Consider the following 17,640-nt stretch of genomic DNA (forward strand, 5'->3'; position numbering starts at 1 on the left):
AGTTTTGGAAGAATGTTTGGTGTCTGCTGGCAGTGGAGACTGGATACAGGAGAGAGAGTTAAAACGAAAGTCATGAGAAGGTAGAGGCTCTGCTCTATCTCCTTCCTTGGGCCAAGCCCCCACACGGGGCAGGGGTGGAGGTACCTGACCAAATTCCAGCTAAGCTCATGGGATGGGAAGGCTGAGGGGCCCTGGAGGACAGGTGGCAAGACCCCAGAGAAGCTGCATGCCATGGAGCACAGAAGGGTCCCTTGAGAGACTCATGAGAGGAACAGGCCCGGCAGAAGGCACTGAGGGTTAACTAGTGGCCTGTGTGTACTGATGGTGAGGCCTGGAGGGGTGGCTGCCAGGGAAAAGTGTTGCAGAGTTTCCTCCTGCAATTCAACTGCAACTCAGGGAAAGGGGGGGCCTGGAAATTGACTGCAATTACACGTCAACTAATTCTGTATAATGGAGACTCAACAGAAAAATTAAGTTCAAAAAATAGAAAAATAAAGAGCGCTCCATTTCTTATCCTCCTGAGTTTGAGAATCGGTATATGTTGCTAGAATGGAGGGCCTCCAGTATATCAGGCCCAGTGCTAAGGGCCTCGTATAAGAATTTAAGAGGTTCCTAATCAATGAAAGAAGCGTCTCTCTCTTAATCTTTACAATAGCCATAACGATGGGCACCCTGAGGCTCAGGGAGGTGAAGAAACTTGTCCAGTAAAAGGCAGAGCCGGCTTGGAACCAAGTCTGTCTGACACCGAGGCACGTGCCATTACCCCCAATGCTTTACCGCCTCCCCACATTCCCAGAGGTCGAGCCTGGGTGGACCGGATAACGGGCCAAATTAGCCTGGTTCCCAGCCTATGGCTTCTTGTTCCTGATTGGAGCGGTCTCAACCCACACAGGCCACAAGTGCTCTCCTCACATTAGAAGTTTCCTGTTGTCTCTGCAAACTATGGTAGTGATACCCAACCCTTACCTTCCACCCATTCACAAAGAAAGCCAATTCGTCTGATCTCGATGGGCAAGGCATTGTACCCATAGATAAAGTTTCACCTTCCAGCTCCAAATGGGAATGCTCTTTGGCACCAGCTGCAGAAATGAGCAGAAAGGATTTAGGTCTGAGCAACTGAAATCTCTCCCTGTGTGGAAGCAGACAGCCTGGAGCCCCAGAGAGCAGGGCAGGGGGTGGAGACTCCCTTGCTTCGTGGCCTTTTAAGTCAAGGGCACCTGTGTGGCCCGGCCTCCTAGCTCATGCCTCACTTTGCCTCCCACCAGTCCTGGCTTTGAAGCTTGCTCGTGAATAGCCCACACCTCTTCAGTGTGAAAACCATAAACAACTGTTTAAACTTAAACCCACTCTGCATGCTGCTTCCGCCCCAGGGGCATGTCCTGGATGCACTTCCTCCTTCTCATGGAGAGCTAGCAGTGGGCTTTCAGAGACCTCCCACTTGCCCCAACGTTTTTCTTATTCTAGCTGCAGAAATGTCTCCTCATAGGAAATTGCATGGACAAGTCCAGTCTGTGCCCTGAAGTGGAGGTGTAGGGTGTTGCATCCACCCAGCACCTTGATGCCCTTCCTCCTTCCTCCTGGCCCACAGGATTATTCCATTGGAAAATAATGATCCAGTCTAGGTAACCACTCAACAGATAAATAAACTGGGGCCCACCTCTCTGAGCGCAGCTTCACCGCTTTCTCCCTTGGTCATCGTCTCTGCCACACTGGCCTTTCCCTGCTTCTTGAATGTGCTGAGTTCCTTCCTGTCCTAGGCCTTGGTGCATGTTACCCGTTCCACCTCGACTTCTCTCAGATGCTGGTATGTCTGTGCCTTCTTGGTACTTGGGTCTGAGCTCTTCCCTGACTACCCCGTCTGAAGGAGCATGTCCGTCACTCTCCTAACAGCTCTGTTTCGTTTTCTTCATGACACTCAGTCCTACCTGACGTGGATGCTTCTTCACCTGGTATTTGCTTTCTCCACTAGAATGTAAGCTCCCTGAGGGCACCACTGTATCCCAGGCCTGGAATGGTGCCGACCACAGAACAGATGCCCAATGAGTACCTGTTAAGTGACCAAAGAAGGCTCTTCCATGCTGCAGTGATAGCAACCCTGTTCCTGTCCAGCTGTGGTTGTTTGTCCTTGTATCTTCCCTCCTTCTCTATTTACCATCAAAAAGCAGCATCAAACCTCCCTTCACTGCTTTCTCTCAATTCCAAAGGCATCTGCAGATCCAACCAATTGCTTCTTTACTTTCTACTTAATAAACCAGGAAACCAGTCTCTAATCTGCTACTAATAGTTTGTTGGCTTATCAATGTTCATGTCTCATTTTCCCAATTAGGTAATAAGCTCCTGGAGGTTAAGCAGCCGGTTGTTTCCCCCACCATGCTCAGCATGGATGACAACTTGTTCATTGCAGGGATTCATGAATGCTTGACTGATTACCCCAAATACTTTAAATGAAGGAGGCATTAGTGATCATTCATTCATTGGCCCAGCAGTTATTAAGCATCTACCTTGCACCAGGCACTATGCTAAGTGGTAGAGGCACGGTGGAAAATAAGATCTACATGTTTTCTTCCTCCGAAGAGTTTATAATTAGCAAGAGAGACAATTAACATGTAATTAAATATCAACCATTGTGAGAAACATAGAACAGGGGAATTAGCTTTGTCTGGGGAGAGGGATCAGAGAAGGCTTCCCTGAGGAAGGGACATGTAGGCCCGCAAGATGACTAGGAGTAGATTCCAAGAGAATTGGGAATGGAGGGGAGGCAGGCTGGGGGAGAGGGAGAGTGGCATGTGGAGACGGAGGCCCTTCCTCTGGCTGCTTCCACTTAGGGGAAAACCGACACAGGGATTGTTTTAAGGGTCCACACGGTCTGTTCACCATCTTATTCTGCCCTTGTGTTTTTTTTTGTTTTTTTTGCCTCTGCCCCTGGCAGTGGAAGCATGGAGTCCTAACCACTGGACTTCCAGGGAATTCCTTCACTCTGTTCCTTAAAACAGAGCAGCCAGTGATCACAAAGAGCACACGATTCCCATCTATAGGAGCGCGGATACTGCCAACGAAAAGCATAAATCATGGTGTTTCAAAATATTTATAGGAGTAACTCCTTCAGAGTCAATATAAAACACAAGCATTTACTGGAGAAGATCACTTTTAGAGTACGAAAGTCAGATTACGGTATTAGAGTTGGAAGATATAAGTACTATGGATTAGGGAACCAAATACATTCATTGCTGGGAAACTGGAAACTGACCTTGAATGGCTTTAAAGGAGTGTTTTTCAAACACGTTTCAGCAGGGAAAGTTTTGCTTGAATGGTATCTTGTGGAGTATAAACAAATTATTAAGACGGTTACTGCTTATCCTGGAGGGCTATGGGTGAGGCCTGAAGTCCTCTGGTTTTCTCTCCTTCGGAAACCCTCAGGGCTCTGGGGAGCTGAGTCTAAAGATCCCTCATGGCAGAGGGAACAAAGGTTGTTCACAGTAGGAAGGTAGGAGGTTGTCTCTGCCAAGTTTTTCTGATTCTCAGATCTCGTTCAAGACAACAGGAAAAAAGCAACCACTGCCTTTTTTTTTTTTTTAATTTCTTTCCTTTTAAATGGGTTGTTCCGGTGGGTGAGAGAAATGCCACATCTGTTGACCCAGGTGCTTGTATGTTTGTTATAAAAAAGGTCTTATGAGTTACATCAAAGAATCCCTGTCACCCAGGGAAATAATTCACATTGGAAATGACACCCCTCCCCAACAATTCAAATGAACTTATTTCTGGGGAAAAAAAAAATGTAACCAGTCTTGCCTGCTGATGTAAATGGAAAAGTACTTGCCACCACTTCTGTGTCCCTGGGGGGCTGCCTTCTGTTGCAAGCTCCTCAAAACCTGAAGATGGAACACTGGCAAGCAGACCAACAGAGGGTGCTTTTAGGAACCCTAGGTTGGTCATTAAATGACCTTAGGTTGGTCATTACATGTCTATGTTCCAGGCCCTCCATTCCTAACCTCTTTGACTGTGAGGTCCCTTCCCTGCCCCTCCCAGCTCCAATCTTCCAGCCTCTGTGGAGCCAGGTGGCTGCTGGGCTTGTGGGAAGCTGAGTGCCAGTGAGGCCTGGGCTGTGTGTGGGGAGAGGTTCCAGGCTGGGGGAAGAACCTGGAAATCTGCACTTTGAGAACTGTGAATCTGGAGGGGTTTGGTCCTTTGGGGTGCAGGTATGCCACATGGGCCATCCAAGCCCTTCCTTCCCAATGGTCTGGGCGAGTATGAGGGGAGTCAAGGGAGCTGTAAGGCTGTGAGTCTTCCTCAGTTTCCTTAGAAGGGTGCTGGCAGGCTTCCTGCTTCTGCCCTGCCAGCCCACCGGGTGAATCAGGATCACTTTGGCTTCTATAGCCTGGTGCTTCTTAGGGTACTCCAGTAACTAGGTTGGAGCCCAGTAAGCTGACAAATATATTCAAGGGGGCCTGTGGTAGATTGAGCTGCATGAATTTCCCAATGTGATCTTATTTGGAAACTGGGTCTTTATAGATGCAATCAAATTAAGGTGAAGTCACACGGGATTAGAGTGGGCCCTATAAGGGCCCTTATAAGGAGAGGAAGATTTGGAGACAGACAGACATACACGGAGGGAAGATAGACATGGAGGCAGAGATTGCAGTGATGTGTCTATAAACGGGGAATACCAAGCATTGCTGACAACCACCGCAAGCTAGCGAGAGGCAAGGGACACTCCTTCCCTGAGCATTCAGAGGAAGTATGGCCCTGTTGACACTTTGATTTCAGACTTCCAGCCTTCAGAACAGTCAGAGGATACATTTCTGTTGTTTTAAACCGGGCAGCATGTGGTAATTTGTTAGCGCAGCCCTTGGCAACTCATACAGACCCAAGAGTTAGAGGGACAGTTATTCAAAATAGAGCACACTCAGCAAAAGGGAGCTGTCGGAGGTGACAACTGTCAATTTGAATTAAAAAAAAAAAATGATCCTTGAAGTGCAGCCCTCATTAGGGCTGCCCCTTCCATCAGAGGCCCAGTGTGCAAGGGCCTGGGAGGCAGAATGATTTCAAAGGAGGGGCTGCTGCTGCCTTGTGCCTGCACTGCGGGCTCCACTTCCTGTCCAACTGGTTAGGTGAGGGCCTTTGGCTGGTCCAAGCTGCACAGCCTCCACCTGCCTGCTGAGTGTACCAGCTGGGGCGTGGCTACCTCTGCCTGTTGTTGAGGGATGGAGCCACCTGAAGCTGTGCTGGCCACCAAGCAGGGAACAGCCTGGGGCGGGACAATGGTAGACAGCCCCCTCCAGGGCAATGCCCAGCAGAGGCATCGGGCCCAACTTCTGCCCAGCAGAGCTGACGGGGTGGGACCCTGAAGGCAGTCCCAGCGGCTCCTGAAGGCAGGTCATAGCCCCAGTGGGCCTGGAAGCTTCTAGAGCATCTAGCCAAAGGGGATTATTCTAGAGCATCTAGCCAAAGGGGGTTATTCTAGAGCATCTAGCCAAAGGGGGTTATTCTAGAGCATCTAGCCAAAGGGGGTTATTCTAGAGCATCTAGCCAAAGGGGGTTATTCTAGAGCATCTAGCCAAAGGGGGTTATTCTAGAGCATCTAGCCAAAGGGGGTTATTTTAGAGCATCTAGCCAAAGGGGGTTATTTTAGAGCATCTAGCCAAAGGGGGTTATTCTAGAGCATCTAGCCAAAGGCGATTATTCTGGAGCCTTAAGGATTTGGAATCTTTGGACCCGCCATCCTTTTCTTCTTTCCTATTTCTTCCTTTTGCAATGGAAATGTCTATTCTATGCCTGTCCCACCATTGTATTTTGAAAGCACATAGCATGTTTTATTTTCTGTGTAGCAGTTTGCCTGCATGAAAGAAGGACATGAATTCTGTGGGGCAGGGGTGGAATGCTATGGTCTGAATGTTTGTGTCCCCCCAAATTCATATGTTGAATCCTAACCCGCAAGATGATGGTATTAGGAGGTGTGGGGCTTTTGGAGGTGATGAGGTCATGAGGGCAGAGCCCTCATATAGTGCCCTTATAAAAGGGACCCCAGAGAGCTCCCTTGCTCCTTCTACCAAGTGAGGGCACAGTTAGAAGACAGCAGTCTATGAACCAGGCAGCAGGTGCTCACTGGACACCAACTCTCTGGTGCCTTGATCTTGGACTTCTGGCCTCCAGAACTATAAGAAATAAATACTTGTTGTTTGTAAGCCACCTGGTAGTATTTTGTTATAGTACCCAATGGACTAAGACAACCCCTGCCCCCAAGACTTTCTCAAGATAAAAACCAACCAACCAACTAACAAACAATTCAATCAATGGAGGAAGATTGGGGAGATGTGTCTACAAGCCAGGGAACACCAAGGAAGACACTCTCTGTGAGCTGAAGAGAGATCTGAGTCTAGAGATTGGAAATTCTCCTCAAGTTCCAGGCTGGATTGAAGAGAAAGACACCCATCTGACATCTCCTGACACCATTTTCCTACTCCAAGGATACAAAGAATTTCTTACAAGGTACTAGGTTGAAAGATCAAGTTTTCTATGAAGGAAAAAAATTCAGCTTGGCGTCAAACTTCTCGCTGCCACGTGGACGATAGAGGGTGGGAGACTAGCAGCTGCAGGTTTGGTTTCTGAGAGGAGAGAAGGGCAATAGATACCCTGTGGGTGGAGCTAAGTATTCCTGCCAGGGTAATAACCACCTTACCACCTGAAAGGATCAAACAGAAAACAACTCCATTGAGAAATGTGAAGAGGAGAGGAAGCCTGAATTATATAAATGTGACATTATATTATTTGTTATATATGTATAAATAAATAGAAAAATTAAACATTTTAGATAATTATAAGATATAGAAATGAAATAACTATTACTACTTAAAAATAATGACTAGCAGATTGGATTAGAAAAATACCCACCCTCCGCCCCCCCCAAAAAATATATATACATATACTAAGAAACATGTTTAAAGTGAAAAAGAAAGGATGAAACGTAGATGGGTGAAAGACATAACAGGCAAATGTAAACAACAAGACAACTTATTATGGAAGAGAATGGCAAAGATTAAAGCTCTGTCACTGAACAAAGCACCAGGAACAAATGTATTTACAGATGAATTTTACATAATTATTAAGATAATGCCAATGTTATTTAAACTCTCCCAGGTCGTATACAATAGAAATTATCCCCAATTCATCTTATAAACCTAGCAAAATGTTAACAACGAAACCCAACTCAGACAGTACAAAAAATTGTAGAATAGTTCTGCTTATGAATGTAGACACAAAAATTCTAAATAAAATATTAGTAAATAGGATCCAGCAATGCACTAAGGGATAATACACGAAGTAAGGCTTGTTTCTGGGACACACATGCAGTTCAATATCAGAAATTTAATCACATTTTAAAATTTAACTTAGTTTGTTACATCAAGAAAATAAAGGATCAAAATTAATCAAATTGATAAATGCTATTAAGTTACTTGATAAAATTCAGCAGACATTCCTAAGAAATACTCTAACTCAAAGAGAACAGGAAGAAACTAGTGAATAAGTGTATTTACAAAAAACAATAATTAATATTATCCTTATAGGCAAAAATAAAAAAATTCAATTAAAATCAAGGATTAGCTAGGGATGCCCTTTCTTACCATAATTGGATAACACTGCCTTGGAGGTTATAACAGATGTAGTAAAATAACAGAAAAATGAGATAACTTGTATAAGTTGATATAAACATTGGAAGAGAAGAAAACTCGATTTAGTGATTGGATATAATATAAATATTGAAAAACTAATAGTTTTGGTTATTATGTAAATACACACTTAAAAATGGAAGCGGAAGGACTTCCCTGGTGGTGCAGTGGATAAGAATCTGCCTAACAATGCAGGGGACACGGGTTCGAGCCTTGGTCCCGGAAGATCCCACATGGTGTGGAGCAACTAAGCCCGTGTGCCACAACTACTGAGCCTGTGTGCCGCAACAAGAGAAGCCACTGCAATGAGAAGCCCACGCACTGCAATGAAGAGTAGCCCCTCCTCACCACAGCTAGAGAAAGCCCGCGTATAGCAACAAAGACCCATCGCAGCCAAAAAATAAAAATCTTAAAAAATAATAATAGGGCTCCCCTGGTGGCGCAGTGGTTGAGAGTCCGCCTACCAATGCAGGGGACGCGGGTTCGTGCCCCGGTCCGGGAGGATCCCACATGCTGCGGAGCGGCTGGGCCCGTGAGCTATGGCAGCTGAGCCTGCGCGTCCGGAGCCTGTGCTCCGGCAACGGGAGAAGCCACACAGTGAGATGCCCGCGTACCGCAAAAAAAAAAAAAAAAAAATCTTGCTTCCCATCTATTCTTGTCTCCCCATGGACTCGCTCCATTATCAATTGCCTTCCTAAGCTCTTCCTTTCTAGGGTCTCATTTCCCTAAATTCCCTTGAATTTAAAAGTAAAGTTCAAGTGTTTGTTGTGCTAAAAAATATCCCCAAATCATTGTCTCTCTTCACCTAATAGCCCATCTTTCTCCCCTTCTTAGTCAAGTTTCTTCAAAAGCTGTCCAAGACTTCCTGGCCCTCCAGTCACTCCTGTCTGTACCTCACCATTTGTACCTCGCCTTCTAGCCCCACGTCCCTGCTGACAATGCTCTGGGAGCAATCTAATGGCTCTGGGCCACTCCCTGGCGTTTCATACTATTGAACTTCTACCATCTTGGAACTTTCTCGTCTAGTTACTCCTCTTGGTCTCCTTTGTGAGGGTGTCTTTCTTTGCCCATTTCCCTGTCTGTTGTTCTACAGTGTCCTGCACTTAGAAGCTCTTCTCTGGTTCCTGCTACATTCCAGACAACCAGGGCTGAAAACTTGCCTTCACCACTAACTGGCCCTCATGACATTGACAAGTTATTTAACCCTCTTACCTCCGTTTCTGCTTTTTTCAGTATGAGTGATACTCAAGCCTATCTCAGTGTTGTTTTGGGTACTGAATATGATAACATATGTAAACTACTTTGAACAGTGCCTCACGTTCAATAAATGTTAGCTATTTTTATTATCATTTTTAGTATTTATGTTGCTAAAGTCGAATAAACTATAGCTCCGGGTGAGACCTGTCCTCTGAATAACAGACCTGTCGACATAGATACCTGTGGACAGTCCCTCTCAGGTGTCCCATAATTACTGCAATGCAATGCGTCCAAAGCTAAACTCACTCCTTTTCCCTCCTCTGCTTCTCCTCTTCCTAATCTGTGAACAGCATCACCCAGGGACCTAACAGAAAAACTTGGGAATCATGCTAGACAACCCCCCACCACATTCAGTTAGTGAGCAAATTTACATTTTAGGTTAAGGTGACCTAGAATGCTCAATCATGTAGCATGATTTGAGGTCTCACTCAGCCCTTCCAGGGGAACAACTCTTCTAGTGTATGTTGACCTAACTCTTCTGCCAGGACAATGTATCACCTCTTTGTATTAAAGGCATCGTTGCCTGGCTCCCACTCTGAGATCTCCTGCTCAAAAGCAAAGGAAGTAGCTGTACAGCAATAGAGAGCATGGCCCTGAGAGATTGGCACACAGGACAGATATACTCTGATGGGAAGAAAGTCCATGGGAAAGATCTGGAGCTTGGGACGTTGCAGGAGAGCAGGCCTGGAGGCCGTGTGAGCGCGATGGACACCTGGAGAGAGGAGAGGGGACATATGGACAGGAAGTGGAGGCCCTGCACTCTTTCCAGAAGTGCTGGGGCCAACACAAAGGATACTGGATCTTCTTGGTCTCGGGGTTGTATCTTGACACCATGACGGTGCAGGCACCGCAGCCTCCTCCCCTGCAACCATACTTCATGCCTGTGAGGTGGACCGGAAGGAAGGGAGTCAAAGAAAAGAGGGGCCCAGGCCGCTCTGCTTTCCACTGGTTTCTTCTTCGGATACTGATAACAAGTAAGTAGTTTTCTGGAGTCTCCCACCAAGATTTCCTGCTTAGAGAGTTGTTCTACTTTTTTGCATATAAATGAGCTAACTGATGAAAGGGGAGAAGAAATCCCTACAGACCCACACTACACTGCTTTATCTGAAAACCCCCGATGCATTTCTGAATGCAACATTTTCTGGATTTTAGAAACATAGTACAATCGCCCTCCAGGTGGGGCTAGTGTTTGCAATCAAACACTGTTTCTGCAGTGAGCCATATGTATATTCACACTGAGTGGGACACATGAAGACTACAGAAAGCCTCATGCCAGTTAGATCAGAGTCTGCATCCCAATGAGTATGAAAAAGCCTGTTGAATTCAGGGTTGTGGACGATGGATTCTGGACTCGTGTTATATTATTGCTGTGGAAGTGCTAGGAGATGGTGCACGTGTAAAATTCAGAAACCCCCATCGGGAAGTTAAACTTTCCCTGGTTCGGCAATGTAATGCTTTTGCTTTCTTATGGGATTAGAGAATATTAATTGAATAATCTTGGCTCCTGAACCAGTAATGTCAACAGCCTCTGTGTTCCCCTTCCCTGTAAGACGCTGGCATATTTTCACAAAGAAACAACAAACAATATATGTAAATCTCCTGCTATAGGTTCTATTAGAATCTAATGCAATTTGCTTGGGACCTTTTCTGGGTGAGGTTTAAAAAGGACTTCATGGGTGCAGATTATACTCGGCTTGGGTGGAGTTATTTCATCTTGGAAGTTGCTGCCCATGAAGAAGTAATACTAGATCAAGACACCTTGGAGTAAAGTGCTGAGATTCTTTGCAGAGGTTCAGAGGGGCTGCACACCCACTTCCTCTGTTCTTTGGTCCTCAGTCTAAGCCAGCTCAGGAAAGTCAAGCTTTCGACCTTCAGGCAGGGTCATGTGGGTGATACCTAGTGAGAGTGCACCGTTGACCAGAACAGAAAAGGCAGAGAAACCCTTTCTTTTTGCCTTTGGTGTCCTGACATTTCCAAGCAAAGGAATCCAGGAGCCGTCTGTCTCAAAGATGGAGGCAGATTTTCACTTTCCACTCTGTCAGACCTTAAAACAGCTCTGTGCTGCACATGTTAACATTGCCTTGAGTGAAAAGTAAAACGTTGATTCAATTGGCTGCTTTGCCCTCTGGTCGTCAAACAACTCATTTGATGCCACTCCCACCAGCAGTGTCTGACTCAAGCAGTTTCTTCCATATTCTGTTGACTCATCCTAAAGCTCATCATTAGGTAGGGTTGCCAGATAAAATATAGGACACCCAGTTAAATCTGAATTTCAGATAAAAAACGAATTATATTTTAGTGTATGTCCCATGCATTCAGATTCACCTGGGCATACTGTATTTTTATATGCTAAAGCTGGCACCCCTACATAAGTCAAATACAAACAATAATATATCAGAAGTTTATTTTTTGGTCCTTTAAGAAAAGAGCTTTCTGGGGCTTCCCTGGTGGCGCAGTGGTTGAGAATCTGCCTGCTAATGCAGGGGACACGGGTTCGAGCCCTGGTCTGGGAGGATCCCACATGCCGCGGAGCAACTAGGCCCATGAGCCACAACTACTGAGCCTGCGCGTCTGGAGCCTGTGCTCCGCAACAAGAGAGGCCACAATAGTGAGAGGCCCACGCACCGTGATGAAGGGTGGCCCCCGCTTGCCACAACTAGAGAAAGCCCACGCACAGAAACGAAGACCCAACACAGCAAAGATAAATTAATTAATTTTAAAAAAAGAAAAGAAAAGAAAAGAGCTTTCTCAGTGCCCCCAAGATACACAGCCCTACAGCATATCCAGAAGTTACCCTGAGACTAAATGCTCATGGCCAGCATGGGCAGTTGACCATGGAATTTCCACTGGCTTCTGGTCATCCATCAGTGATTGATTGTGTCCTATGTGCCAGGCAGAGAATGTGACGTCAGGGTCAAACTTGATTCTTTGCCTCAACGATCTCACTCCTCCTTCATCTCTTGCTACACCCTCCCATCCCCACACACAACTCCTTACATCCATCAGAATAAATTGCTTTCAGTTTCTCAAAAGCAATATATTCTCTCGCCTCTGTATCCGCTCCAGCTCGCACATAACATCGACAAGGATACCCTTGCCCCCAAGACTTCCCTTTGCCTAGCAACTCCTATATAACCCTCCTCTCCTTCTTCCGTCCCCAAGCCTGCTGTGAGTGCCCTGCCCGTGTCCCGACAACATGGCACTCATCACACCCGCTGTCTACTTCTTCACTGGCTGTTTCCCTCACTAGACCGAGGGCAGAGGCTGTCTTCTAGCTTACTGTCATTTGAACACCTGGTGCTTGGTAAAATTCGTCAACTGAATAGTTGTTTCAAGAACTGCAAGAAGTGTTAGGGCTTCAGTGATGGTATATGCAAGGGGAAAATAAGGACAAATGTTTAGGGAGCCTCTGACACATCCCATTTCTCCAGTTTTATCCTAGAGCTAGGATCTCACCGGGATTAAGCAACTCTCTATGACACACCCTCCTTGACCCAAGCAGCTGTGGGCCATCCACTCTTTGTGGTGCATTATCTTGTTTTATAGATTGGATCCCTTAACAGCAGGCTAGGAGGTGTCATGTGGAAGGAGAGATGATGCAGGATTGCACCCCAACAGGTCTGGGCAGGGAGGCTGGTCTGGGTGGGTAGCTCAGTGGGAGGCTGTGAACTTGGGCAAGGAAAGAGTGGAATGGTTGAAGGGAGGTGGAGATGGCTCCAGACAAAGTTTCCTCTTTGTGTGACTGTGTCTTGTCCTGGAAACGACACCTAAGCCAGGCTTCAAGCCAGCAGTAAATTGGAGTTTTGTGGCAGCCTGAAGTTTTTGTAATATTGGACACCTGCCTTAAGGAAAAAAAGATAAAGTTATGAATAAACTTAGGTAGAGGGCTCTGGGAGGGACCATGAGAGTCCTGTGGAAAGTGAAGAAGGTCAGTGCTGGTGTGTGCATGTGGGGTGCTGATTCTGGTAGGAAATCTGTGCTTATTCATAAATATTCATGAGAATCACCCACTTGAGGAGCAACTTAAAAATAAAGCCCTTAATTCCATCTCAGAACTGCTGACTCTGTAATCAGAGGTTGAGATCTGGAAGTCTTAGGTGAGTCTTAATTCCTCAGCACAACTTATTTATGATACTAGGCACCAGAAAGGAATGAACAGAGAGGGACACTGGGGGAAGGGGTGGGAAGATGGGAGGCTGGGGCTGCTTCTGGCTATGCTTACCTGGGAGTCCATGAATTTTCAGCTTGTTCCTGATATAGGATTTCTTCATTTTAGGATGTCTAGAGAAAGCATGGTAAAGTGTGTAGTAGATTTAGAAGTGTAATAAAAGGGAAGTGATACGGTGTGCTAACACTGAGATTTTGAAGCTGGGTAAATGGGAGATGGCGGAACCAGTGAGGGAGGATTTGGCCTGTTTGGTTTTTGTTTTGTTTTGTTTCAACTATAAGCCAATTCCTGGAATAGTGAGTGCAATAGGGACACTAGGGGAAGATACTGGCTACAGTAGTAAAATAATGGGGTAGGAAACCAGATTGAAATGTTAAATAGTGAAAGATGGAGGCTGGAGAGAAAATGAGGCATCACATACACACAATTTATTAGATAAGTCTGGCAAGGAAAGAACAGGGAGAAAGGAAGTCATGTTTTTAGATGTGCGCATTGGGAGGCAAAAAGAGGCAGAAGGAAGTGAAGATTCTGGAGGCAGGATTGTATTGTACACCACTGACTCCTCAGTACTTAACACAGTGCCTGGCTCTTAGTAGGTGCTCAATAAGTATACTTATTTTTAACTTATTATTTGGTTATTTATTTATTCATTGGCCACGCCTTGTGGCTTGTGGGATCTCAGTTCCCCGACCATGGATGGAACCCAGGCCACGGCAGTGAAAGCCCGGAATCCTAACCACTAGGCCACCAGGGAACTCCCTTAACTTATTATTTTGAAACAATTATACTCTCACAAGAAGTTGCAAAAATAGTACATGGTCCTATGGGCCTATCCCCCAGCTTCCCCCAGTGATGACATCCCAAAAAACTACAGTACAATAGCAAAACCAATTGACATCGCCATCGTGCTGATAACCAGACTCCAGAGCTTCTTCAGATTTGATCACTTATGCATGCACTCATATCATGTGGGTATACTCAGTTCTATGCAATTTTATCTCATAGATCTGTGTAACCACTGCCACAATCACTCCCTTGTGCTACCCTTTAATAGTTGCACCCAAACCCAGGAATTTCTTTTTGACTATTTATTGAAGGTGCAGGAGGAGTGAGAAGTGAAAAAGGGTCCAGATCAGAGGTTAACAGCTGGGAGTGCATTAGTTATACATCGGGATTTTGAAATATATTTATAAAATCTTGTTTTCTCTGACACGGATTATAAAAAGGTGACAAGCCAATGAAATGCCCTTGTGGGAAGCTATTGTCAGTAACATGCACCCTTGAGCAAGTGGCTGGACATTTTTAATCTTGTTTTTGGTGGGGACCTGCCACGCGCCATGCAGGATCTTAATTCCCCTAGCAGGGATTGAACCCGTGCCCCCTGCAATGGAAGCCCAGAGTCTTAACTGCTGGACCCGCTGGGGAATTCCCTGGCTGGACATTTTTACATTCACACTCCTGAATATAAAACCATCATCAAGGTGACCATGGGGCTCAAAAGTCATAAAGTTATTTCCAAAGTTAGCCCCCTCGTGGTTCACTGGACTGTACAAATTGAACACAAGCTTATTTACCTGGAGCAAATACAGAGTGACTGTCTTCAGAAGTCTTAGCATGGTCTTTTTTCACCACCCAATCCAGATCGATTGCAGTAAGATGTGAGGATACAGACTTTCCTCAAGTAGAATAGTAGATTTACTTCAGGATCACCATTCTTCTCTATGACCTATACTGTTGAAATAAGAGAAGGGATTTTAGGAAGATAATACCAACATGTTGTGGCGATTCTATCCGTTGTTTTGGGGGGCACTTTTTTTTTTTTTTTCCTGTACGTGGGCCTCTCACCGTTGTGGCCTCTCCCGCTGCGGAGCAGAGGCTCCAGACATGCAGACTCAGCGGCCATGGCTCACAGGCCCAGCCGCTCCACGGCATGTGGGATCTTCCCGGACCGGGGCACGAACCTGTGTCCCCTGCATCGGAGGCGGACTCTCAACCACTGCGCCACCAGGGAAGCCCGGGGGGGCATGTTTTTGACAGGTGGTGGCTTCACAAGGACCAAAAACAACAAAGGAAACCATTTCTAACACTTGGAACTAGAATTTTGGAGAAATAATGGAGCATTATTTCAGAACTTTCTAATATATGTGACAATTGTAAATTCTGTATTATTTTTCCTTAGAGTTACCTGGAAAGGACCAAGATGGGGAAACAGGTAGATTCCAAAATTGACTCAAGATAACTCACAGCCACATAAAGTCATAAAAATGTTTAGCCTGAGAAGATTCCCTAAGGGAGTCATAAGGGAGTATGTTATAGGGGAGCCACTTCTGTCTCTGCCACCTCCCCTCCCCCAGTGAAACGGAGGTGCCAATGTGAAGGAAGAGCAGAAGAGAACATAAATCTCTGCTCTGTCTGTTCTGTGGTGCTCCAGGCTGCTCCTCTCAATAGATCAAACCTGGCACATGAGATGAAAGCTATCTGCTGTCCCTGGCTCAGGCAGCTCCTCTGCTGGGTACAGTCAGGCAAGATTAGAGAGGAGAATTGGAGAGAAACTCATCAGGAAGGGCAGCAACACTGAACCCAGAGAAAAGAGGACACAGGCTCAGTAGTTGTGGCTCGCGGGCTCTAGAGCGCAGGCTCAGTAGTCGTGGCGCACGGACTTCGTTGCTCTGCAGCATGTGGGATCTTCCCGGACCAGGGCTGGAACCCGTGTCCCCTGCATTGATAGGCGGATTCTTAACCACTGCACCACCAGGGAAGCCCCTTAATCTTTTTTTTATATTCACTTGTTTCTTCAAATTTAAGGGTTAAGACCTCGAACTACTTAAAACCAGAAACATGTACATAAGCTTGCTATGGCCTGGAGACCATTCTCAGGACTCCCTTAATCCTACAGCAGCTTGGTAAAATGGTATTGTCATCTTCACTTTCAAGATGCAGAAACTGAGGCACAGAGACATTAGGCAACTTGTCCAATGTCACATAGACCATGGTGACAGAGTTGCTCCAAAGTCTGTGTCTTTGACCTCCTTCCTGTGCTCCAGATGGAAACATGGTAGGAAATGAGGCTGGAGGAGTTGCCAGTGACCAGAGTCTGAGCCAGAGCATGTAGGGAGGCCTGGTAGGCATGGTAAAGGTTTTGCTGAGCTGTCTAAATATGATGGGAAGCCATTGGAGGGCTTTTAGGAGGAGGTGACAGGGTCTAAGTTTTAAAAAGATGGCTCGGCTGTTTGCAGAGAATGAAGGGTAGGGGCAAGGGTGGGAGAAGAGAGAGAATTAGAAGTTATGACATTGGCCTAGTCAAGGGATGATGAGGCTTGGACTAGGGTGACAGTTGGGGGAGTGGTAAGAAGGGGCCAGATTTGCTGACAGATTGGATGTGAGGGGGGTGTGTGTGTGTGTGCGTGTGTGTGTGTGTGTTTGAGGGGTGGAATCAAAAATGTCTCCACAGGGCTTCCCTGGTGGCGCAGTGGTTGAGAGTCCGCCTGCCGATGCAGGCGACACGGGCTCGTGCCCCGGTCCTGGAAGATCCCACATGCCGCGGAGCGGCTGGGCCCGTGAGCCAAGGCCACTGAGCCTGCGCGTCCGGAGCCTGTGCTCTGCAACGGGAGAGGCCACAACAGTAAGAGGCCCGCGTACCGCAAAAAAAAAAAAAAACAAAAAAAAAACAGTCTCCACAGCTTTTGGGCTGAGCAGGGGACTGGAGTTGTCTTTTACATCTCAAGTTCTATTTGGATACGTAAAGTTTGGGAACCCTGAAAAACATGCACGTGGTGCAGATGGAGACGGTGAGTGGGTTGTTGGATATTCAAAGCTGCCTCCCTTTGCTTCCTGTCTTGAGGAGAGGGAGGGCTCCGGGTTTGGGACAGAATTTCACTACAGAGACTCCGATCTTCCTTCGAGCCCCAAGTTCTGACCTCACCAGCTGGGCAGTACAGCCCCACCCTCCCCTGCCTTGCTGCCTCCGCAGTTCCCATCCTCATGCCTCTGCGTGCTCCTTACCCAGACAGGGGTTTGAAGGATGAATACAAGAACAAAGAAAGGACATTTCAGCAGAAGGAACCACCGTGTAAAGTCAAGGAAGTTTGAAATTGCGTATTATGTTTCAGAGATTTACAAGTAGTTTTATCCTTGCATATGAATTGCATGAGAATGAGTGAGAGGAATATGAGTATCAAATAAGATGATTCATTTATTCAAAAATATTTGCGTGCCTGACAAGATCCCTGTTCTCCTGGATCTTAGGGGTGTGTGTGTGTGAGTTCTGTGGGAACCGTAAAGTACTACATATTGGGTTGGCCAAAAAGTTTGTTCGGGTTTTCCTATAACATCTTACAGAAAAACCCAAACGAACTTTTTGGCCAACACAACAAAATGCCATGCATTTAGAATGTGATGGGATAAAAACAACTAGAGAAATAAGTTAACTTCAGGAAATGGTAAGCCATGTGATAAAGAGGGGAAGGTGATAAAAACTGACTTAAAAGACTAGTTTAGTTTTGGGTATTCAGCACTGCGGTGCATCTGAGCTGAGTCCTAAAGGCCAGCCTG

At 46.1% G+C, this 17,640-nt stretch overlaps 1 pseudogene; it reads right to left on the reverse strand.

The window, feature by feature from the left end:
• Positions 1 to 1,020, reverse strand: part of LOC116756339 — a 73,067-nt pseudogene extending 72,047 nt beyond the window's left edge.
• Positions 1,021 to 17,640: the final 16,620 nt, after the last annotated feature.

This window comes from Phocoena sinus, chromosome 7 (assembly GCF_008692025.1).
Source record: "Phocoena sinus isolate mPhoSin1 chromosome 7, mPhoSin1.pri, whole genome shotgun sequence".
NCBI classification, from domain to species: Eukaryota; Metazoa; Chordata; class Mammalia; order Artiodactyla; family Phocoenidae; genus Phocoena; species Phocoena sinus.